At 49.0% G+C, this 24418-nt stretch overlaps 1 protein-coding gene across 4 annotated transcripts in view; it reads left to right on the top strand.

The window, feature by feature from the left end:
- Positions 1-716: 716 nt before the first annotated feature.
- The window catches only part of PDP2 (pyruvate dehyrogenase phosphatase catalytic subunit 2), a 94910-nt gene continuing 71208 nt past the window's right edge, over positions 717-24418 (top strand). The window contains exon 1 of one of the 4 annotated variants that reach the window (XM_029608235.1): positions 717-829. The gene's annotated coding sequence lies outside the window, so the exon portion shown is untranslated. Of the gene's footprint in view, positions 830-854; positions 979-24418 lie in introns of those variants that run through there. The other 3 variants (XM_029608234.1, XM_029608233.1, XR_003857679.1) reach the window with 3 other exon arrangements.

The raw sequence follows: 24418 nt of genomic DNA, 5'->3' as shown, positions 1-24418 counted from the left end.
TCGGCTCGTCATCCGAGGGCGGTGCCGCGGGCGTGGTTTCGGCCCGGGGGCGTTCTGGGGGCGTGGCTGCGGCCTCCGCACCAGACCCGGACCGGAACATGGCGCACGGCAGCCGGCCTAGCACGCGCAAAGTTACGCCTGCCTCTAGCAGGTGTAACTTGTGAGATAGAGGTGGGGGGGGGGGGGGGTTAGATAGGGCCAGTGGGTGGGTTAGGTAGGGGAGGGGAGGGGAAGGTAGGGGGAGGCGGAATGAAAGTTCCCTCCAAGGCCGCTCCGATTTTGGAGCGGCCTTGGAGGGAACGGGCAGTGCGTGCCGGGCTCGGCGCATGCAAGTTGCACAAATGAGCACCCCCTTGCGTGTGCCGACCCTGGATTTTATAAGCTACGCGCGGCAACAGGCGTATCTTATAAAATCCAGCGTACTTTTGTTCGCGCACACGCTGTGTTTTAAAATGTACCCCATGGGGAATAGAGTACGCTCTGCTACAGGCACAAAATAGACAATTAGCACCCACTTCAACTTTGCCGTCCAGTCTTGACATTTTAAGCACTGTCAGTGGGTAGTTTAAAAAGCAGCATTAATTCATTTTCAGAAAGACAGTATTTTTTAAATTTTAAATTATTTATTTTATGGCGTAATAGATTGCTAAAAGGAAAGGTAAATAATAAGAACTGAAAATTTGTCAGGGGAAGGGGAGTGACTCCGGTCGGAACTGGTGGAGGGGCGCGGTTTGCTTCCGGGACGGAGAGCGATACTGTTGGGAACCGAGAAGGAGAGGGTTGTGGCCGGGGACGGGGAGTGATTGGTGGGCACTGAACGTGGAGAGCGGTATGTATCCGGTGGAGGAGTGTCAGGAAGGGGGCTCGGTCATGGGGTGGGAGGAGGCGGCGGCGCCATCGCAGGATGTGAGCTTTGCACGCCGTCCGTCTGTAGCTTGCTTCCACACGGCGGCACGTCGAGCCGCGCGGACAATAGAGGTGAGAACCCGAAGCCTCCCCCGGGAGGGAATGAAGTTAAGGCCCGCCGCTCCCCTTATTTTGTGGCTTAGGGGTTTACAGAGCCCCGGAGAGGTCTCAACAGTACTATCTGATTTATTTAGCTGCTTTTAAAATACAGATCGTTTCAAAGATAAGTCGATTCGGAAAGCTGTCTTATGTGGCAACAGTATTTCTTTCTTTCTTTTTTTTTTTTTTTATCATCTTCACCTGGAGGTTTCTATCAGAATTTGAATGGACGGGGGAAATAATGAAATGCATGCTAAACTTATAGAATTGCTTTTTATTAGTAGCCTACGTTATGAAGGAAAAGGTGTTTGAGATCACGTGTCTTTTTTCAGGGGTGGGGTGTGTGTAGTGTTTTTTTTATCCACACATTTGCTTGGAGCAGAATTGTGCACGTGTCGGAAATGAAGCTCTCTTAGTTCTAGGGGGAGACGACTTTGGGCAGTCCCTTTGAAAGTTGTAGTGCAGGCAGGACTGATCCTAGATGGTTACTGGCCACTCCAGAGACTGAAGTGAATGGGGAGGGGGAAATCTGTCACAGTCGGGCCTGAGCGCACTGTTAGCCCCCGTTTGGCTGCATGTTTTTGACGCACTATTTTTACCCCTTATACAGTAAGGGGTAATAGTGCGTGGAAAACGTGCGCCGCCAAAGACAGGAGTTAATTTCAGCTGGCACCGGGAAAGTGTACTGAAAAGCAGAAAAAACTGCTTTTCTGTAACCCTTCGACTTAATATCATAGTAATATTAAGTGGTGGGCCCCAAAAGTTTAAAAAAAAAAAAATTGGAAGTTGGATGTTCAATTTTGTCGGTGTCCGTTTTCTGAACCCATGGCTGTCAGCGGGTTTGAGAATCGACGCCGGTAAAATTGAACGTCGGCTGTCAAACCCTCTGACAGCCGCTGCTTCTGCCAAAATGGAGGTGCTAGGGACGCGCTAGTGTCCCTAGCGCCCTCCTTTATCGTGGGTCCTCATTTACATATTATTTCTTACTGAATCGCGTGTCCAGGAGAGCGGGCGCTCGCCGGCTCTTCCGCAGCTTTTCTGTATCGGCCCATGTGTTGGCTACTCTTGGTCCTCCAGTGCTCTAGCATATTCCTCCCACTTGCCTTTGTAGTAGTGATAGGGGAGGAAAAGGAAATGACATCGGGTGGGACTTGAATAAATGTGCAAGGGGAGGGGCTACCACATCAGGATGGAGTCTGAAGCAATCATCTTGAACTGTCCCTCCTTAGGGACAGCCTTGAGTGTAGGTCTAGGCCAGAGCTTTCCAAACTTTTCATGTTGGTGACACACTTTTTAGACACAGCAAACGCCCGATATCCAATGTATTCCAGAAACCCTCACAAGTGCAACACACTCAGAAACAAAATAGGTTTCACTGGTCAGATTTTCTCATTTATAATATAACCACATATGCAATAACCCACATATATTGTTTGTTGGACCCACAGTCAATGAGTTTGTCTGTCAATCAAACTCATGATTATGGTCATAGGTCCCTTTATTTTAAGTATTGACTTTTTAAATTTTTTTTATTTTTTTGTTATTTTTTGAAATTTTTGATTGCTATCTTGAAATCTTCCTAAAAGCTGACGAACTAAAGCTGACAAACTTCAATATTCATTCCAACATGGGTATATCATTGCAGATCATATTTGGAAATTATCACAAAAGAGTCAATGGAGCAATAATCATCTGTGCTACTTTAGAAACAGTCCCATGTTCATCACAAACTGGATATACCATTGCAGATCGTGTTAGAAATTATCACAAACAAGTCTGTGGAACAATACTCATCTGAACTGCTTGAGAGAACAGTCCCGACACGATCGTGTTTCGGACCACCCGGTCCTGCTTCAGAGGAAACCACTCTTCAAAAACTGTACTCCATATCCTGCAGTGATTCCAGTTTTACACTGTTCCATCAGCATAACTTCCTTCCGTGGCTAAATCAACATCTTTTTCTCGCGGTCTGTGTCATGCATCTCGTACATTGCGAGATTGGCATAGAGAAAGTGCTACTCTTGCACATTCCCAAAGATAACATATGCCAGTCACTAAAAAGTAATTTTTTTTATCTTTGCTGTCTGTTCTAACAGGTTTGATTAAAACTAAGGGGAGAATCCTTTGACTAGATCAATTTCAAAAGGATAGATAATAAAAAACCAAAAAAAAACCCCAGCTTGTTGAAAGGACACAGGCAGGCGAGGCAGGGCATTGCCCTACAGCCATTTCCTGGAGATTTTTTCCCTGACCCGGTGAGCTACGGGGGAGGATTTACCGGTGGGCAGGTCACTCTCCCCCTTCTTGCCAATTAAGAGAAGTAACATTCCTCTGAGGCAGCACTTTCACAGAGAAGTAAAATTCCTCTGGCAGACGATTGGTCTGGTGGCTCAGGGAGGTTGTTCCCTGTTTTTGGAGGGCTGATTAAAACTGCATGCAATACATAAAAGCAGTTTCTGTAATTTTAAAGCGCACCTCTTCTTCGGCCCTAGCCTGCCTTGATCTCCCGGGCCTCCGGAGGGTGTGGCATGTCACCCAGCTAATTCGCCCGGTTTCTGCATGCCGCGGGGGACCGTTTGTGCTGCGTGTGGAGAGCCAGGGTACCGCTCTCCCGCGAAGGCCTCTGCTCCTGGTGTATTCATGGGGGCGAGGGGCCTTCGCAGCGGCCGATTTCGGGCCGGTGATCAGCCGTACCGCACCCGAGGGGACATCGGGGCGAGCAGTCTGCTCGGAGGCAGAGGCCCGGCACGGTCCCGATTGGCATGAGAGCTGCGGCCATCTTGCCTACCTCGGACCCCGATGCTGATTCAGTGGGGGAGGGAGAGGATCTCCCTCCTCTTTCCCCGCCGGCATTAAGCCCACAAAGACCACGCTATTCTCAGCCAGACTCTGCCCCTCCCCCAAAATTGCTGACTGGGGGGGGCCTTAAAGAGGCAACACCCGTTTTCCTCTCTGTTTTGCTTCTACATAAGGCTTATGCTGAAGCTGACTGGGAAAGCCAATCTCCTGCCCAGGCTAAGTTTTTTAAGGCTTCGGCAGACCAGGAGAGACCTGGACCGCTGACACCCCGCGCTGTCCCGGGGGATGGGCTATCCATTCCTCTTCCACCTGCGGATCCGATTAACTCAGGACCCTTCCACTCCTGATGTGATACTACAGGAACGAAAATTAACAAGTAAGAACTAATTTTCCTTTTATTCCATCCAGGAACCTTATCTCTCTCTAGCATGTCCCGATGATACATTTACCCAGACAATATCGGTGTAATGGAAATCTCCCATTATTACTGCACTACCAATTTAGTTAGCTTCCCTAATTTCTCTTAGCATTTCACTATCTATCTCACCATCTTGACCAGGTGAACGGTAGTATACTCCTATCACTATTGTCTTCCCCAACACACAAGGGATTTCTACCCATAAAGATTTGATTGTACATTTAGTCTCTAACTACTGCTTATTAGCTGCCTTACTGACTGACTATTTAAAAATACAAACGGTCTATTTATTTATTTATGCAGTTTTTATATACCGTTGCACAGAAAGCAAGTTTCTGTCTCTACGGTTTACATATTAAAAAAATAAGTCATCACATAGTTTTGAAAAGAGAAAAGTACAATAAAATCCAATATAAACTCGACTCTGTATTCATAAAACTAAGAATTTTCAGTTAACTAAAAACATACAAGAACAATAAAAATCTAAGAAAAATCATAAGACGTGAAAATTAAATTAATCATTCTTGACGATTATCATGACTCTCAGCTGTCCTCTTGGGAATTGGGGCCATATGCTTGTTGGAAACACCACGTTTTCAGGTCTTTTTTGAATCTCTTTAAATTATGCTGTAATCTTAGTTCAGGTGGAAGACTGTTCTACAGTTTTGGACCTGCCACCGAGATAGCACGATCTCTTACCTCACTGAGATGCGCCGATCTTACAGTGGGTATTGAGAAGAGGCATTTGTTGGCAGACCTTAGGTCTCGCTGAGGAGTATGTAATTTTATAGTTAAGTTCAGCCAGTCCGTCCTTTTACCATATATGATCTTATAAACAATACATAATAGTTTGTGCTTTATTCTATATTCGACTGGTAGCCAATGGAGTTTTTCTTTAAAACTGGGGTGATATGATTCTTTCTCGTATTGGTTAAGATCCGGGCTGCCACGTTTTGAAGTACTTGCAGGGGACGTATGGTGGTTTTTGGAAGAACTAGCATAGTAGAGTTACAGTAATCAAGTCCTGTAAATAACATTACCTGAAGGACATGTCAAATGAAAGTAAAAGTTTCAAACATTTAAGCATCCTTAATTTACAAAAGCCTTCTTTTACTAACTTCAGTTAGTCAGCCAGAGTGACTCGCTGCTCTCTTGATTAACAAATGTTTCCTGGCGTGTAGCAGATGGACTCAAGACCAATGGGTATAGTGTACTCCTGATAGCAGTTGGAGATGGATTAGATTTCAATCTGACGTCAGCCCCTAGTACATATACCCCTGCAGGAAGTGCAGCTCTCCAGTATTTTCCGTCTCCATAGCAGTTAGGGACTATCTGCACGCTCTCACAGCGTTAGTACAAAATTCAACGAAGAAAACCCAAATTCAGTAGAAAACTTACCTCTGAAGACGAGCCTCACTCTCCTGCGGTGATACCCTCGGGCCCCTCCCCAGTTGAGAATTCCCGAGGTGATTTCCGTGGTCCCTTGGAGGTGAGCCTCGGTCCGGTGGCCGAATCGCAGCGAGAACCTAGCCCCCGATCTCGGTGCACCCTCGAGCGCGGCGGTGAAGGTATTTGCCCTCTCCCCCCGCAGCCAGACACCGCCCTGGACGAAACCGGGAAGCGCCGAAGACATGGTAAGATAGAAATCTTCAGCATAGACTACGGTCTCCGAGGTTCGAGGAGTCGCACAGGTCGCTGGCCAGGACCTGTGCCGCCGGGTTGATCCGCCCTAGCAGAGCCAGGCCCCGGTTAGTTTCAAGTTTCAATATGGCGACCACCTCGGAGGCCCCGGTTAGTTTCAAGTTTCAATATGGCGACCACCTCGGAGGTGGTCGCCATATTGACCTTATTCGCCATTCTGTCTGCCGTCTCGATCCGGGCGCACAAGGCCAACTAGGCGCACAAATTACATGTGCGCATAAAGTACACGCACAAGGGCTGCAAGCATAAGTTATACGCGCCTCACACGCCTATCGGGCTGAGCGCATATTTATGACTTAGATGCACATCTACACGCACAACCCGCTCGTACATCTTAGACGCGCTGGAGCGCATAAAAAGAAGGGTTTACGCGCCTATAGCCATGGCACCACTGGGAACGGAGCTCAAGGCCTCTGCCCAGTATGCCATCTCAGAGCCGCAGAAAGCAAAGAGGCCAGCGCCCAGTGCGAAGAGGTCCTGGGAGATCCAGGCCAGGGCCAGTCCCACCCAGGACAGAGTACTAGCTCCTCAGTGAGTACCCCGGACCTAGCAAATTCCAGCGGGACACCCCCTCAGACGGGGACCTCTAGGGACTCAACGCCCCTTAGCACGGACCCAGCGCCTATCTCATGGGTGGAATTCTTTAAAGGGCTACACACCTTCGTCCACATGCAGACGGAGCCTCCGGCTAAACAGCCACAGTCTCCACCAGAAGACCTTTATTCCTCAGTCCATGATAGGCCTTGACAAATGTTTCCACCGCCCAGAAGCCCTACCTACAGGGACACGGACAACTCTGAAGAGGAAGCAGAGCCCCTAGAAGAAGGGGAACTCCCCCCAGGGACAGAGCCTCACCAAACCATGAGATGCTTCTTCACCAAGGACGAGCTCCCAGACCTGGTCACCCACAGCCTGAAGGAACTCGCTATCCCAAGCGCAAGTGCTTCGGGGGAGCCTAAGATGAATCCCCTACTAGAGGGACTCCATCAGACCTCTTGCCATTTCCCTCTCTTACAAGCCGTCCAGCAGCTAATTGATCTGGAATGGAATACTCCAGAGTCCACATTCAAAGGGGGACGAGCTATGGCAGCCATGTACCCCCTGGACCCGGCGGCCAAAGACCTTCTGACATGCCCAAAAGTGGATGCCATGGTATGCGCGGTCTCGAAGCGCACTACTATCCCAGTGGAGGGAGGAGCAGCGCTCAAAGATGCTCAGGACCGACGTCTGGAATCCATCCTTAAACAGTTCTTTGACGTCGCTGCTATGTCGCTACAAATAGCAGCCTGCTGCACCATAGTGACACGTGCCTGCCTATCTCAGACGAGGAGCAACACCCCTGGAGAGGCCATGGAACCAGCAGTATCATTTCTTGCGGACGCCGCCTCTGATCTGGTGCGCACAGCGGCCAGAGGAGTGTCATCAGCTGTGGCTGCCAGGAGACGACTCTGGCTCTGAAGCTGGTCGGCCGATGCATCTTCCAAAACGCGTCTCACAAGGATGCCCTTCAAAGGATCCCTTCTGTTCGGCAGCGAACTAGAGAAACTGGCCAACAAATGGGGCGAGTCCCCATTGCCGCTCCTACCGGAGGACAGGAATAAGAGAAACCAGCGGCCCTTTCCCCGGGCCTCCAGGGGCAGAGGTTTATAACGCTTCAACCCATACAGAAGCAACTATCAAGCGCCCCGCCCTAAGGGCAGGAACCAGTCTTTTGGAACAAGCACAACAAGAGGGGAAGCAGCTCTGGTCCAGGCCCCAGCTGCATCCCACAATGAGATTCAGCCGACCCGTCCAAGGGAAGAAGCCATAGGGGGCAGACTAGCCCTATTCTACCACAGATGGGTCGAGATAACTTCGGACAAGTGGGTCTTAGCCATTATTCGAGAGGGGTACTACCTGGATTTTCTACGAACCCCTCCGGACAAGTTCGTGGAATCTCCCTGCCACGACCTCTCCAAGAAGGTGGCAGTGGAAGTTACACTGACCAGACTACTGGCCCCTTGAGGCCATAAACCCAGTGCCTCCACAAGAAATAAATACTGGGCATTATTCCATTTATTTTATTGTTCCCAAGAAAGAGGGGACATTCAGACCCATCCTGGACCTCAAATCTGTCAACCGCCACCTGAGGATTCCCCGCTTAAGAACATAAGAAATTGCCATGCTGGGTCAGACCAAGGGTCCATCAAGCCCGGCATCCTGTTTCCAACAGAGGCCAAAACCAGGCCACAAGAACCTGGCAATTACCCAAACACTAAGAAGATCCCATGCTACTGATGCAATTAATAGCAGTGGCTATTCCCTAAGTAAAATTGATTAATAGCCATTAATGGACTTCTCCACCAAGAACTTATCCAAACCTTTTTTGAACCCAGCTACACTAACTGCACTAACCACATCTTCTGGCAACAAATTCCAGAGCTTTATTGTGCGTTGAGTGAAAGAATTTTCTCCGATTAGTCTTAAATGTGCTACTTGCTAACTTCATGGAATGCCCCCTAGTCCTTCTATTATTCGAAAGTGAAAATAACCGAGTCACATCTACTCGTTCAAGACCTCTCATGATCTTAAAGACCTCTATCATATCCCCCCTCAGCCGTCTCTTCTCCAAGCTGAACAGCCCTAATCTCTTCAGCCTTTCCTCATAGGGAAGCTGTTCCATCCCCTTTATCATTTTGGTTGCCCTTCTCTGTACCTTCTCCATCGCAACTATATCTTTTTTGAGATGCGGCGACCAGAATTGTACACAGTATTCAAGGTGTGGTCTCACCATGGAGCGATTATAGAGGCATTATGACATTTTCCGTTCTATTAACCATTCCCTTCCTAATAATTCCTAACATTCTATTTGCTTTTTTGACTGCTGCAGCACACTGAGCTGACTATTTTAAAGTATTATCCACTATGATGCCTAGATCTTTTTCCTGGGTGGTAGCTCCTAATATGGAACCTAACATCGTGTAACTACAGCAACGGTTATTTTTCCCTATATGCAAAACCTTGCACTTGTCCACATTAAATTTCATCTGCCATTTGGATGCCCAATCTTCAAGTCTTGCAAGGTCCTCCTGCAATGTATCACAGTCTGCTTGTGATTTAACTACTCTGAATAATTTTGTATCATCTGCAAATTTGATAACCTCACTCGTCGTATTCCTTTCCAGATCATTTATATATATATTGAAAAGCACCGGTCCAAGTACAGATCCCTGAGGCACTCCACTGTTTACCCTTTTCCACTGAGAAAATTGACCATTTAATCCTACTCTCTGTTTCCTGTCTTTTAACCAGCTTCTTTTAACCAGCTTCTAATCCACGAAAGGACATCGCCTCCTATCCCATGACTTTTTAGTTTTCGTAGAAGCCTCTCATGAGGGACTTTGTCAAATGCCTTCTGAAAATCCAAATACACTACATCTACCGGTTCACCTTTATCCACATGTTTATTAACTCCTTCAAAAAAATGAAGCAGATTTGTTAGGCAAGGCTTCCCTTGGGTAAATCCATGTTGACTATGTTCCATTAAATCATGTCTTTCTATATGCTTTACAATTTTGTTCTTGAGAATAGTTTCCACTATTTTTCCCGGCACTGAAGTCAGGCTCACTGGTCTATAGTTACCTGGATCGCCCCTGGAGCCTTTTTTAAATATTGGGGTTACATTGGCCACCCTCCAGTCTTCAGGTACAATGGATGATTTTAATGATAGGTTACAAATTTTAACTAATAGATAAGAAATTTCATTTTTGAGTTCCTTCAGAACCCTAGGATGCATACCATCCGGTCCAGGTGATTTGCTACTCTTTAGTTTGTCAATCTGGCCTACTACATCTTCCAGGTTCACAGTGATTTCGTTCAGTTCGTCTGACTCATCACCCCTGAAAACCATATCCGGAACTGGTATCTCCCCAACATCCTCATTTGTAAACACGGAGGCAAAGAATTCATTTAGTCTTTCTGCAATGGCCTTATCTTCCCTAAGAGCCCCTTTAACCCCTCTGTCATCTAATGGTCCAACCGACTCCCTCACAGTTTTCTTGCTTTGGATATATTTTAAAAAGTTTTTATTATGAGTTTTTGCCTCTGTGGCCAATTTCATTTCAAATTCTCTCTTCGCCTGTCCTTATCAATGTTTTACACTTAGCTTGACAATGCTTATGTTTTATCCTATTTTCTTCAGTTTTTGAAGGATGTTTTTTTGGCTAAAATAGCCTCTTTCACCTCACCTTTTAACCATGACGGTAATCGTTTTGCCTTCCTTCCACCTTTCTTAATGTGTGGAATACATATGGACTGCGCCTCTAGGATTGTATTTTTAAACAATGTCCATGCCTGTTGAACACTTTTAACCTTCAGTTTTTTTCTAACTATTTTTCTCATTTTATCAAAGTTTCCCTTTTTAAAATTTAGTGTTAGAGCTGCAGATTTACTTATTGTCCCCCTTCCAGTTACTAGTTTAAATTTGATCATGTTATGATCTCTGTTGCCAAGTGGCCCCACCACCGTTACTTCTCTCACCAAATCTTGCGTTCCACTAAGAATTAAATCTAAAATAGCTCCCTCTCTTGTTGGTTCCTGAATCAATTGCTCCATGAAGCAATCATTTATTACATCCAGGAACTTTATGTCTCTAGCAAGTCCTGATGTTACATTTACCCAGTCAATATTGGGGTAATTGAAATCTCCCATTATTATTGCACTGCCAAATTGGTTTGCTTCCCTGATTTCTCTTAGCATTTAATCATCTGTCTGACCTTTTGTCCAGGTGGACATGGAAATCCTATGCTTTGTATAAGGGCGATACAACAGGGATAGTTCCTCACATCCCTGGATCTTTCGGAGGCCTATCTTCACAACCCAATTCATCAGGAGCACCAGCGCTTCTTACGCTTCAAACTCCTGGACCGTCACTTCCATTTCCGGGCACTACCCTTCGGGTTAGCCATAGCACCCTGGACGTTCACCAAGATCATAGTGGTGGTGGTGGCAACACTGAGGAAGGATAGAATCCTCGTACACCCTTACCTAGACGATTGGCTGATCAGGGCGAAATCCCCAGAGGAAAGCCAACAAGCAACCAACAGAGTCAAAACTCTACTGGAGAGCCTCGGATGGGTGGTCAACATAAACAAAAGTTGTTTGCAGCCCACACAGTCGCTAGAATATCTAGGAGTCTGATTCGACACCAAAGAAGACAAGGTCAGCCTGACTCCCACAAGGAAATCAAAACTGAGGAACCGGTTACAAATCCTGCTGAGCGAACCTCGCCCCACAGCATGGGATTACCTAAAAGTCCTCGGTCTGATGGTATCCACACTGGAAGTAGTGCCATGGGCGCGAGCTCACATGAGACCCCTACAGCGCTCACTCCTATCGCGATGGAACCCATTGTCTCAGAACTACGCCACTCGTTTATCGCTCCCGGGCAGGGTCCGGACCCAGTTACGATGGTGGCTGCAGGGCAGCCACCTGAGCCAGGGGACAAGGCTATCCTCGCCAACCTGGACCCTGCTCACCACAGACGCCAGCCTACGAGGATGGGGAGCACACTGCGAGGAGCTAACCACCCAAGGGCAGTGGTACACAGAAGAGTCGGGATGGAATATCAACTGCCTAGAAGCGCGGGCAGTCAGACTAGCCTGCCTGCGATTCGCTCACAGACTTCGAGACAAAGCGGTCAGAGTAATGTCGGACAACGCCACGACAGTGGCCTACATCAACCGTCAGGGGGGGACCAGAAGCCAACAGGTGTCTCTGGAAATCGACCCTCTAATGTCGTGGGCGGAAGTAAATCTCCAGGAGATCTCAGCCGTCCACATCACCGGGAAAGACAACATCACGGCAGACTACCTCAGCAGAGAAAGTCTAGACCCAGGAGAATGGAAGCAGTCACCCGCAGCGTTCCAAATGATAGTGAACCGGTGGGGGACACCAGACATGGACCTTCTGGCAAACCGGTCCAACGCCCAAGTACCCAGGTACTTCAGCCGCAGGCGGGAACCTCGGTCCCAGGGGATCGATGCCCTGGTACAGACCTGGCCATAGGGGACCCTATTATACGCCTTCCCGCCGTGGCCCCTATTGGGCGCAATCATACACAAGATACAGCTACACAGGGGACTTGTACTTCTAGTGGCTCCGGTCTGGTCAAGAAGACCTTGGTACGCAGACAAAAGAAGACTACTAGCAGGGACCCCCCTGCCACTGCCTCCACACAGAGACCTGCTGCAACAAGGCCCGATCCTCCACGAGGATCCAACTCAATTCTCTCTTATGGCCTGGCCATTGAGAGGGCTCACCTGAGAGAGAGCGGATATTCGGGGGCTGTAATCGATACACTACTCTGAGCACGCAAGTTCTCCACATCCTTAACGTACATAAGGATTTGGCGAGTATTCAAAGCCTGGTGCGAAGACCACGACATCATAACTTGCTCAATTAAAGTTCCCGTGATCCTGGAATTCCTGCAGAACGGGCTACAGAAGGGTCTATCCCTCAACTCCATCAAGGTACGTGTAGCTGCATTGTCATGCTACGGCTTCAAGAGTGAGGGCGACAGCATAGCGTCTCACCCGGACGTTTCACGCTTCCTGAAAGGAGTCAAACACATCCGCCCACCACTAAAGTGGCCGGTACCTCTTTGGAATCTCAACCTGGTCTTGGATTTCCTAGCAGGAGCCTCCTTCAGGCCCCTCTGAGGTCTGTCCCTCTGCCTGTTAACCTTAAAGACAGCATTCTTGCTGGTAGTTTGTTCAGCCCGCCGTATTTTGGAACTACAAGTGCTGTCCTGCCGTGAACCATTCCTCAGGCTCACCCCGGGAACAATCCAGCTACGCACGGTCCCTTCGTTCCTTCCCAAAGTGGTGTCACACTTCCATCTTAACCAAACCATCTCTCTACCATAGCCGGATGAGTTGAAGAATTCAGAAGAGGCTCGTAGCCTACGCCACCCCAACATCGGCAGACTCCTATCCAGATATCTGGAAATGTCGGGGCCCGTACGAAAAACGGACCACCTATTCGTCCTTCACAGCGGGAAGAGACAAGGGGAAGCGGCCTTGTGGGCAACCATAGCCCGCTGGATCAAGGAAGTCATCAAGGCGGCCTATGTAGAAGCAAGCAAGCCACCGCCTTTACAGGTCAAGGCTCATTCTACTAGAGCCCAGGCAGTGTCCTGGGCAGAAACCAGAATGCTGTCACCCGCTGAGATTTGCAGGGCGGCGACATGGTCCTCAATCCACACCTTCTCCAGATTCTACCGCCTGGATGTCCAGGCTCGGGAGGACATGGCATTTGCAAGGGCAGTATTAAGTGGGTCACTGGCAGCCTTCCACCCGGTTCGGGAGTAGCTTTTATACATCCCATTGGTCCTGAGTCCATCTGCTACACGCTAGGAAATGGAGAAATTACCTGATAATTTCGTTTTCCTTAGTGTAGACAGATGGACTCAGCATCCTACCCTTGGCTGCCGATACACATGGAATTTCGAATGATTCAAGGGTAAGCCATATTTTCATTCACCTAGGACACCCACCCTACCGGGTGTAGACTCTTTCCGGTTGAGTATACTGGCGGTCTCCAGCTATAACAAATTCAACCAGATCAAGTTGATCAAGTTATAAAGTTTTTGAAGTTAATCAAATTAGTCAGTCACACATATATCCACAATGCTTTTCGAGGAGAATACTGAAGAGCTGCACTTCCTGCAGGGGTATATGTACTAGGGGCTGACGTCAGATTGAAATCTGATCCGTCTCCAACTGCTATCGGGAGTACACTATACCCATTGGTCCTGAGTCCATCTGTCTACACTAAGGAAAACAAAATTATCAGGTAAGTAATTTCTTCATTGGTACCAAATCACACTACCTTAACACCTTTCCAAGGTGAGTAACTGAACTGAACTTTTCAACCTTTTTACTTAGGTATACACTGCTCCTAGCTTATTTCTAGCTTCTGGCTACCTTTTTTTATTTATTTATTTATTTATTTATTTTTTAATATGCAAACACTAACTACTGCTTATTAGCTGCCTTACTGACTGACTATTTAAAAATACAAGCAGTCTAACTTCTGTTTATTCTCTGCTATACTGACTATTAAAAGCATAAACACACAAACACACTAAATAATATTCCAAATAGTTAACGTCACCCCAATACTTCAAAAAAAGAAAATTTCCCAAGCAAAAACTTACTGATACCTTTCAGCCACCAGCAAGGTGATACTTTCCTCTCAGTGCTCCCACTGGATTGTGGGTTACTGAGCTCTTCCCTTGCAATATTTTTCTCTTTTGTCTTCTCCTAACTCCTGTTCCAGGCTCTACTTTCCTCTCTCACCAGTCTTCCCCCTGCCTTGACATCTGTTTTTCTTTTTCATCTAATCTTCCTTCATTTTTATCTTCTCTGCCTCAGTCTCTCCCCTGCATCAGCATGACTTCACTCTACCCTCTCATGCCTGGTCATCCCTCCTCGCCCACCTATCCTTAATCTCTCACCCTTCACTTCACTAAAACTCTCCTCCATTGCTTTTCGCATTCTTCATCTCCCCCTTAACGGATTGCTCCCACCATTGCTCACCTGCTACTTGGCTCCTTTCTCCTCTAGTAGCCACCTCATCACACCACTCCCCATGATCCCCATATGTTGACTTTCTAACTCTCAGCCATTTCATTTTATTCACCGCCTCCCACATTCTCCCATGCCTTCCAGTTTGTCTGCCTCACTTATCATCCCCAATCTGGCTGACAACCACAATTATCCCCTCTCCCCCCAGTATCCTCTTTGGCTATCATATATGCTCCACCATTGCCCCTTCTCGCTCTCACACAAGATCCCTGATCTCACGCCCACATCTCCCTTAAACCCTTCCACCTCCCACTCTGTCTGGATCTGGCTCTCTATCACCCCCACAAATACAAAGTGAAACTAAAAGAAAAGATCACCTTAAAACACTCAATGCATGCAAAGACATGTCTATAAAAGTTTCAAAAAAAGTACATTTAGACATTTTATGGACAATAATAGTAAAAGGGAAGATGATGATGATAAGGTATCAGTAGCCTTATATGAGCATTTCCCTTTCCATGCTAATAGCTATTACGCATTTCATAGCGTACATCAAAAGGTAGATTTTAAAAGGCCGTATGTGCATCCATAAACGTGTATCTTGCCACGTACAAAAATTCACTTTATTTTATAACCTATGCGCGTAGGTTATAAAATACTCTCCACCTGCGCATGTCTGGAGCTGTACGCACATACATATGCGCGCCACTTTGCTAATGCTTCTTGTTAGGCGCGGGAGTCCGGAAAATAACAGGGAGGGGAGGGGGGAAGAGAGTGAAAAAGAGAGATTCAGTATGGGGCTCAGTCTGATACTCTATACATGGACCACTGTAAGGGGGCACTTTGAGTTGGGGTAGGTTTCGGGAGGTGGTCAAAAATTCTTTAATGAGGTCAGTTTACAATGGGTACCTCTGAATGGGTCTGTAACACCCCCTTAACCCCAACCCACCTCCCAAAAGCTCACCCCAACTCAAAGTGCCCCCCCCCCTTATCAGACTAAGCTTATAAAGAGTCTCTCTTCCCCCACCCCCGATGTTCTCCAGACTCTTGCATCTAACAAGGAGTAGTAGGAATGTGGCACGTGTATGTTACACATGCCAGCTGAGGAAAATTTGAGGCTACACATATCAGTGCTGGCTCCGCCTCATGCTCTGCCCCTTTTCCACCCACTTTTTCTGGGTGCACCCTTCCCGGCTATTTAAAATTTGCGTAGCTCCCGCTTTGGCCACGTACGCGTATAAATGGCTGTTTTTGTATGGGCAAGGCTTTTAAAATCTACCTTTCAGTGTTTAAGGTGTTCCTGTACGTACCAGGATCAGTCCAGACAGCTGGGTTATGCCTCCCCTCCAGCAGATGGAGTCAGAGAGAAAACTGAAAGCACCCCCTAGATATACTGGTGTGCCACCTGCGATCCCTCAGTATATTCTCTGACTCCAGCAGATTGAGAGGCATAACCTGCGGTCCTGGTCTGGTCAGTTTATCGGTACTGGGAAACATTTAAAAAAAAAAAAAAAAGGGACAAGATCAATTGGTTTCTTCCCTCCTATCGTCTGTCTGTCTGTGTTGTTAGTGTCTGGCGCAGCGCGGTTGGAGCTCATTGCGGGCAGGCAGGAGGGCAGTGTCCTCCTTAATTTCCCGGATTACAGTGTCCTTGAACTTGGGGGAGAGCTTACCGGTGGGCTTTAATAAGACCTCCCCCCAATTCCAGGGGATTCAGCCCTGAAGGGGGTTTGCAAAAAAAAAAAAAAGGACATTAAAAGTTTTTTGAATTGGGCTAGCTGAGCCACTTAAGTCCTGTTGGGGACAGGCAGTGAGCTAATTTTTTCCTTAACCCCAGCCTGCCAGCGTTCTTGGACCCGGAGGGGGTGGCTAGTTCACCCGGCGCGCTGTATCTGTGAGGCTCCTTCCTCACCTTGCTTTTGGCGCCGTTTTTGGTTGGCAGCTCCGTTTTCCTCTCTGATGCCACGGTCTTCGCTCTGTGTGTCCTGTGGAGGGGCGGGGGCGCGACTCTCCCGAGAGGGTCTCTGTCCCCGATGTTTTCCCGGGGGCGAGGGATCCTCTCGGGGGCCGAGCGCTGCCCGCAGCAGGTCTCCTCTCCCCTCTCCGTCCCGGCATCGCAGCGCTGCAGGCAGTTGTTCTCCGGCCCCTCCTCCCTCGGGGAGGGGTGCGGCGGCCATCTTGGCCACGAGGCAGGCTGAGTCGTCAGCATCGGAGGAGGAGGAAATCTCCCCTCCTCCCTCTCCGGGTGCACAGAGCGCGCGCTCCCAGCCCGATTTGGGGACTCCTCGAGCCCCCCCCCCCTCCATAGATGCCCCGAAGAAAGGTTTGAAAAGGTCGGTTCCCTTTTCTTCTGATTTTGTGCTCCTAATGCACAAAGCATTTTTGCAGGCAGAATCCGGCTGGGAGGCAGAGGCGCCCACTCCCCCGAAGGTCCCCAGGACCACTGCCTTGCCCCAGGGGAGCCCGCTGGGCGCTGGGTCCTCCGGGGTCCAGGGTCCCCGTCCGCGGGGGGGGGGGGGGAGCTGAGGACCCGGGAGACTCAGGAGCCGCGCCGGAGTCCCCGGGGGCTCCGGACTTGCTGACGGCGGATACTCAGGGGGCCGTAGAAGGGGATGACCCCCAGGTGCTACGTTTGTTTGGAAAGGAGGAATTAAGCTCCCTTATTCTCCACGTGTTACAGGAGCTAGAGTTAACGACTCCGCCTCAGGAGGCGGACACGTCTACAGGGGATATTGCAATGGCAGGGATTAGAGCTCCCCCACAGACCTTTCCCTTTCACCACAAGGTCTTACAGATCGTTTCAAAGGAATGGGACCTCCCAGAGGCTTCCCTGCGGGTGAATCGGGCCATGGAAAGGCTATATCCCTTACCCAAGGAGTCATTGGAGCTTTTGAAGACGCCCGCGGTAGATTCGGCTGTCACGGCTGTAGTGAAGCATACGACTATCCCCGTGACGGGGGGTATAGCGTTGAAGGACCTCCAGGACCGCAAGCTTGAGGTCTTATTAAAGCGTATTTTTGACGTGGCGGCTCTGGGGGTCCGAGCGGCGGCTTGCAGCAGCCTTGTGCAGAGGGCCAACCTCCGCTGGGTTCAACAGCTGCTGACCATGCAGGAACTCCCTCCGGGAGAGGCTGAGCAGGCAAATTGTGTTGAGGCGGCGGTCGCTTATACAGCGGATGCCCTGTATGACTTGTTGCGCACATCGGCTCGCATTATGTCCTCGGCGGTCTCAGCCAGGAGGTTGCTGTGGCTCCGTCGTTGGTCGGCGGATGCCAATTCCAAGGTGAGGTTAGGTTCCTTCCCCTTTAAGGGCAAGTTGCTGTTTGGCGAGGAGCTGGACCAGCTCATTAAGGACCTGGGTGACAACAAAGTTTACAAGTTGCCTGAGGATAAGCCTCGGCATCCTCGGTCGTTTGGTAACGCTAGGGCTCGCTTTCGGGGGCAACGGCGTTTCCATGGGGGAAGAGGGGGTTCCCTTCCCCAGCGGCAGCAGGCGACAAGATCCCAGGCCTGGTCGTCTTCTTCCTTTCGCGGCAGGAGGCCTCTACGCGGAGGCTCTTCCCAAGGCTTTCCTGCCATCAAGCCCGCACAATGAAGGTGCGCTGGCCCACTCCTCCGTTCCCGTTATCGGAGGTCGGCTGTCCCGGTTCTGGGAGGAGTGGGTCAAAATCACTTCGGATCAATGGGTCCTCGACGTGGTTCGGTACGGCTACGAGTTGGATTTTGTACGTCCCCCCCGGGATCTCTTTCTGATATCGCCGTGCGGCCCGGTAGAAAAACAGGTAGCTATCGCCCAAACGGTCGCCCATCTACAGGCTCTGGGGGCGGTGGTTCCGGTTCCGCGGGACCAGCTCCGGACGGGTCGGTATTCCATATACTTCCTGGTTCCCAAGAAGGAGGGCACCTTCCGACCCATTCTGGATCTCAAAGGAGTAAACAAGGCGTTGCGTGTGCCCCGCTTCCGGATGGAGACCCTCCGGTCTGTTATTGCGGCCGTCCACAAGGGAGAATTCTTGGCTTCTTTGGACCTGACAGAGGCCTATCTTCACATCGGAATAAGAGAACGGCATCAAAGGTACTTGAGGTTCATGGTGATGGGGGACCACTACGAGTTTTGCGCCCTCCCCTTCGGGTTGGCCACCGTGCCGAGGGTGTTCACCAAAGTTCTCGTGGTGGTATAGAAACATAGAAACATAGAAATGACGGCAGAAGAAGACCAAATGGCCCATCCAGTCTGCCCAGCAAGCTTCACACATTTTTTCTCTCTCATACTTATCTGTTTCTCTTAGCTCTTGGTTCTATTTCCCTTCCACCCCCACCATTAATGTAGAGAGCAGTGATGGAGCTGCATCCAAGTGAAATATCTAGCTTGATTAGTTAGGGGTAGTAGGGGTAGTAACCGCCGCAATAAGCAAGCTACACCCATGCTTATTTGTTTTACCCAGACTATGTTGTACAGCCCTTGTTGGTTGTTTTTTCTTCTCCCCTGCCGTTGAAGCAGGGAGCTATGCTGGATATGCGTGAAGTATCAGTTTTTTTTCTCCCCTGCCGTTGAAGCAGGGAGCTATGCTGGATATGCGTGAAGTATCAGTTTTTTTCTCCCCTGCCGTTGAAGCAGAGAGCTATGCTGGATATGCGTGAAGTATCAGTTTTTCTTCTCTCCTGCCGTTGAAGCAGAGAGCCATGCTGGATATGCGTTGAAAGTGAAGTATCAGGCACATTTGGTTTGGGGTAGTAACCGCCGTAACAAGCCAGCTACTCCCCGCTTTGTGATTGCGAATCCTTTTTTCTTCTCCCCTGCGTGAAGCATCAGTTTTTCTTTTCCCCTGTAGAAGCAGAGAGCTATGCTGGAAATGCGTGATGTATCAGTCTTTCTCCCATGCCGTTGAAGCAAAGAGCCATGCTGGATATGCATGGAAAGTGAAGTATCAGGCACATTTGGTTTGGGGTAGTAACCGCCGTAACAAGCCAGCTACTCCCCGCTTTGTGAGTGCGAACCCTTTTTTCACATTTCCTCTTGCTGTTGAAGCTTAGAGCGATGTTGGAGTCACAGTAAGCATGTGTATGTTTATTGAATAAGGGTATTGTGTCCAGGCAGCAGCCATCATTCTGGCGAGTCACCCACTCTTCATTGGTGGCCTCTTGACTTTATGGATCCACAGTGTTTATCCCACGCCCCTTTGATTTCCTGATTTAGAATTAATTGGATCCAAGGTATTCAACTAAGAGAGGATTTAGTAAATGAATTTCCAAGAGCTTGATTTTTGTTTGGTTTTGCCAGGAACATTTTCCTGGCTAAGGCTAGCCTTCTAAGCCAAGGGGCCAGGGGTTTAGCTTGCCCTCCCTGCTCTGGCTAAAGAATGTGACTCTCTGGGTGTGATTCTCCCACTGGGTTAGTAAGGGTAGAAGGAGTAACTTGGCACTGTAGCTTATCTTGTGTGCTGATCACTATGGGGTAAATTTCAGAAGTATCCATGCTTTTGAAAAATATCCTGGGGGTTGTGTGGAAGCAATTTCATGTGTGCTTTTACGCATATTTGAAAGAGGGAGTGGTGGGAGTTGAGGTGAGGTTGTATTTTGAGAGGGTACCAGGGATGAGAGTTGAAAAGGAAAGAAAGAGCACCGTCGATAGGAAGAGTGAGGGAGAGGGAATCAGGGGTAGGCAACCTGCAGTCCATGCGGACACCAATCCACTTGTGTCTTCAGGATATCCCCAATGAACGTGCATGAGATAGATCTGCATTCAATCGAAGCAGTGTGCATGCAAATCTATCTCATGCACATTCATTAGGGGTATCCCGAAAACCCGAGCAGATTGGGGTCCATGGAGACTGGAGTATGTGCTGCCGAAGTGGAGGATGCGAAGGGGAAAACCACTTGAGCTGAAGACAGACCTCTCTCCCCTCTCCTAATTCTAATCACCTGTTAAAAGTTTTTAGTCAAAGAACACCGAGAAATTCTCTATTTATAGAAGTATTGTTTGTAATAAAGTTTCAGTTTTATCCTGCTGATTCTTACTGAATATTATGCTTACGGAAAAATCGATAGATCCACTTTCAACACTTGGATTATCCATGTGCAGGTACGGTTGATTAACATCTTAAAACTCAAATTAATATTGCTGATGAGATGGTGATCTAATAGGAGGAACTGTAACAGACTAGATTATTCTTAACTCATTAAAAACTGTACTGTATAACCATGGAAACAAGTCATAGGGCTCCTGATTTCTTATTCACAAATTTGAGCAAGCCTGCAAAAAAATTAAATTACATTTTTGAATCTATTAGGAAATGCATTCAAAATTCTACTTTAATAAAGATAAAACCATTCTGAACCTAATATATAAGTGTAAGGAAATTTAGAATCACTCACGTAGCGGCTTCCCTCCGCCGTCAAGGCGTCCTTGTGCATCCCTATCTCGACGATTGGCTCATTCGAGCAAAGTCGCAGGCGGCCTGCACCCGGGCGGTCTCCTTAGTGGTGCACCAGCTGCAGGAGTTGGGTTGGGTAGTCAACTTCGCGAAGAGCAGACTCGAACCGACCCAACAGCTGGAGTTCCTGGGAGCTCGGTTCGACACCTTGGTGGGCAAGGTTTTTCTTCTGCAGCAACGCATGCTCAATCTCATGACTCTGGTACGGCGCCTGTTGGAGCTCGAGGTTCCCACGGTCTGGGATTATTTACAAGTCATTGGTCATATGGTGTCTACTATGGAAATGGTACAATGGGCTTTTGCGCATATGCGTCCGTTACAAAGAGCACTTCTATCTTGCTGGGATCCCCGCTCGGAGGAGTACGGGATAGAATTGCCTTTGCTGGAGCCGGCTCGCTCCAGTCTCTCTTGGTGGCTGACTCCAGACAATCTCCTACAGGGGGTGGACCTCGAACCCCCGTCTTGGTTGGTGGTGACAACGGATGCCAGCCTGTCGGGCTGGGGAGCGGTCTGCCAGTCCCGTGCAGTCCAGGGCACCTGGTCAGCACTCAAAGCGACTTGGTCCATCAACCGATTGGAGACCAGAGCGGTCCGCCTGGCCTTGCGTTGTCTCCTTCCACTGGTACGCGGACGAGCAGTAAGAGTTCTGTCGGACAATGCGACCACAGTGGCGTACATAAATCGACAAGGAGGCACAAAAAGCCGGGCGGTAGCGACCGAGGTGGCGATGTTGATGTCCTGGGCGGAAAGGCACATAGAGCGTCTCGCAGCCACCCACATTGCCGGCGTGGACAATGTTCAAGCGGATTACCTCAGCCGGCAGCACCTAGATCCAGGAGAATGGGAGATCTCGTCGGAGGCGATGGCTCTCATCGCGCGGCGTTGGGGGACTCCGCGCTTGGACCTCATGGCGACCCGTCAAAATGCAAAGGCGGTACGCTTCTTCAGTCGGAGGAGAGAGCACGCGTCAGAAGGGGTGGACGAGCTAGCACTTCCGTGGCCTCGTCACATTCTTCTTTATGTGTTCCCTCCGTGGCCTCTGGTAGGGAAAGTGCTAAGACGCATAGAGTCCCATCACGGTCCGGTGATCCTCGTGGCTCCGGAATGGCCGTGGCGTCCGTGGTTCGCGGATCTGGTCAACTTGGCAGTCGACGGCCCACTGCGTCTCGGTCAGGGTCCAGTATTTTTCGATCTGGCGGATCGTTTTTGTCTGGCGGCTTGGCTTATGAAAGGAAGCAGTTGAAGAAGAGAGGTTATTCGGACGCGGTGGTGTCTACTCTCCTTCGGGCCCGTCGGTCGTCCACTACGCGAGGGTTTGGAAGGTTTTCCATGATTGGTGTGACACGGCGGGTACTTCGGCCAGACGTTCGTCCGTGGCGGATATCCTTATGTTCTTACAGGATGGATTGAAGAAGGGGTTAGCGTATAATTCGCTTCGAGTTCAGGTGGCGGCTTTGGGCTGTTTGCGGGGTAAGGTCGAAGGCTCTTCCCTTGCGAGTCATCCAGATGTGGCACGCTTTTTGCGAGGGGTTAGAAACTTGCGCCCTCCCATCAGGCTTCCCTGTCTGTCTTGGAACTTGAACTTGGTACTCCGTGGCTTGTGTGCGGCTCCGTTTGAACCTATTAAGGCGGCTTCCTTGAAGGATCTGACTCTCAAGGCTGTCTTCCTTGTGGCCATTTCATCGGCTCGTCGGGTGTCGGAGCTTCAGGCTCTCTCTTGCAGGGAACCGTTTTTGCGCATTTCGGCGTCAGGAGTTTCCCTACGAACTGTTCCTTCCTTCCTACCCAAGGTGGTCTCCGCGTTTCATGTCAACCAAACGGTGGAATTACCTTCCTTTTCGGACGAGGACCTACAGTCTTCTCAAGTTAGGGACTTGAGGCGTCTGGATGTCCGTCGGATTCTTTTACGCTATTTGGAGGTTACCAATGACTTTAGAAAGTCAGATCACCTTTTCGTGTTGTGGAATGGACCCAAGAAGGGTCTTCAGGCGTCCAAAGCTACGATTGCACGCTGGTTAAAGGGTGCTATTGCGGCCACGTATGTTGGATGTGGTAAGCCTGTTCCTGCTGGGCTTAAGGCTCATTCTCTGCGTTCTCAAGCGACTTCATGGGCAGAGAATCACTTGGTCTCTTGCCAAGAGATATGCAGGGCGGCCACATGGAAATCCTGGCATACTTTTGCCAGGCATTATCGCCTGGATGTCCGTGGTCCTCCTGCAGAGTCCTTTGGGAGCAGTGTGATTCGAGCGGGACTCTCAGGGTCCCACCCCAGTTAAGGCGGCTTGGGTACATCCCAGCTGTCTGGATTGATCCTGGTACATACAGGGAAAGGAAAATTAGGTTCTTACCTTTGCTAATTTTCGTTCCCGTAGTACCATGGATCAGTCCAGACGCCCGCCCTCAGTACTTTTGGGAGTCCGCTCGTGTTCCATTTCTGTTTTTTCTTCCATTACAGTTTGTATTTGTAATAGATGCCACAGTTTTGGGGTGAAGTGTCTCCTTTCCTCGTGTTTTATTGTTCGTTCTGTGGTGTCCTATTTGTTATTTCTGGTTTTACCTGTTCTCGAGGAGGTTTCTACTTGATCTGGTCATTTAGGTTATGATATAGATAACAATTTTTGACATTCTCTTGGGGGTACAGTTGAAGGTGATTCATTCCTTATTTCTGCTTTGATATCACATATACTGAGGGATCGCAGGTGGCACACCAGTATATCTAGGGGGTGCTTTCAGTTTTCTCTCTGACTCCATCTGCTGGAGGGGAGGCATAACCCAGCTGTCTGGACTGATCCATGGTACTACGGGAACGAAAATTAGCAAAGGTAAGAACCTAATTTTCCTATCTTTTCTTTGGATCTCTATCATCCACTCCATCACACCTAGCTCTATCTTACCTGTCCCCACTCCATTACACCTCTGGATCTCCTCCCCCCATCATTACCTCTGGCTCTCTGACATACACACACTCAGCATCATCACTCTGCTAACTCCATCTCTGACTTTCTTCGCTGTCATCCACACAGACCCTGCCCTGCTGGCTCTCTTCTACCACAGTATCACCAGCTCTTTTGCACACCTTCCCCATGTATTGTGCCTCTATACTCCCCCCCCCCCCCCCCCCCCCCCCACACACACACACACTCTTTTTCCCACAGTATTCTCCTACCCTGCTTCTCTTTCATCACCTCAGGCAGTCCAAGTTTGTATTGATGATTCAGAAAGAAACTCAAAACCTGGCTTTTTGGCCAAGCTTTCCCAGGAACTTAAGCCCCTTGGTCGCATCCAGACTGCTCGCTCCTCTGTTTTTCCCTATCCCAGATTTTTAAGTTAATTTTAGGTCATGCTGTGAACGATGTTTCCATCTAGTATTTACTGCTGTAGACCACAGACTGTTTACCATACAAGCTGCACTTTGCACCTATACCACATTATCATTGTACAAACTATGCCATGTATTAGTTAATTTAGTTAGTTGTTTAGATTTGTTTTCCGGA

The sequence above is a fragment of the Rhinatrema bivittatum genome, chromosome 7 (assembly GCF_901001135.1).
Source record: "Rhinatrema bivittatum chromosome 7, aRhiBiv1.1, whole genome shotgun sequence".
Taxonomy (NCBI): domain Eukaryota; kingdom Metazoa; phylum Chordata; class Amphibia; order Gymnophiona; family Rhinatrematidae; genus Rhinatrema; species Rhinatrema bivittatum.
This window is presented reverse-complemented; position numbering and strand designations above follow the sequence as displayed.